Genomic DNA, 588 nt, shown 5'->3' on the forward strand with positions numbered 1-588 from the left:
CTGTATGTACATACAGTTGTTAATGCGGCACAATTTTTTAAAATAATAAATAGTGCAATCTCCGATCCCAGTTTCACGGAAAATTAAATTATTTAACCAATTGTTCTCAAGAAAAAGGTATTATTACAAAATCACTTATGTGAATTTTTTAAAATTAAACACATACGTATAGTAATATAATAATCTTTAATAGATGGAAAGCGACAAGGAAAAGATATATGCAGTCGTACTGTTCCTCCCCAAAAAAGATTCCAATAATTTAATCGATCTGATATCATCTTTCTGGATTTTTACGGATGAAAGAGGAGATGTCTGCAGATATCCTGACTCCGAAGACTATCATAAATTACCGCAATGGGTTGCTGCATTGGAAAAACCAGATCAAAAATGGAAAACTTTTACTATCGACATAATATCCTACGCAAGTAAACAAGTGTTATAAAATATCTAAAAAAGAATAACATATTATAAAGTAATAACAATATTTGTTTTCTAAAGGTACTCTCAAACAAGGCAAATGTCGATTAAGACGCGCTTGCACAAGTACAGAAGTGCAAAGCACGGACTGCGAGAATGGCTCACAATCAG

This window comes from Wasmannia auropunctata, unplaced genomic scaffold, assembly GCF_000956235.1.
Source record: "Wasmannia auropunctata unplaced genomic scaffold, wasmannia.A_1.0 LD336060.1, whole genome shotgun sequence".
NCBI classification, from domain to species: domain Eukaryota; kingdom Metazoa; phylum Arthropoda; class Insecta; order Hymenoptera; family Formicidae; genus Wasmannia; species Wasmannia auropunctata.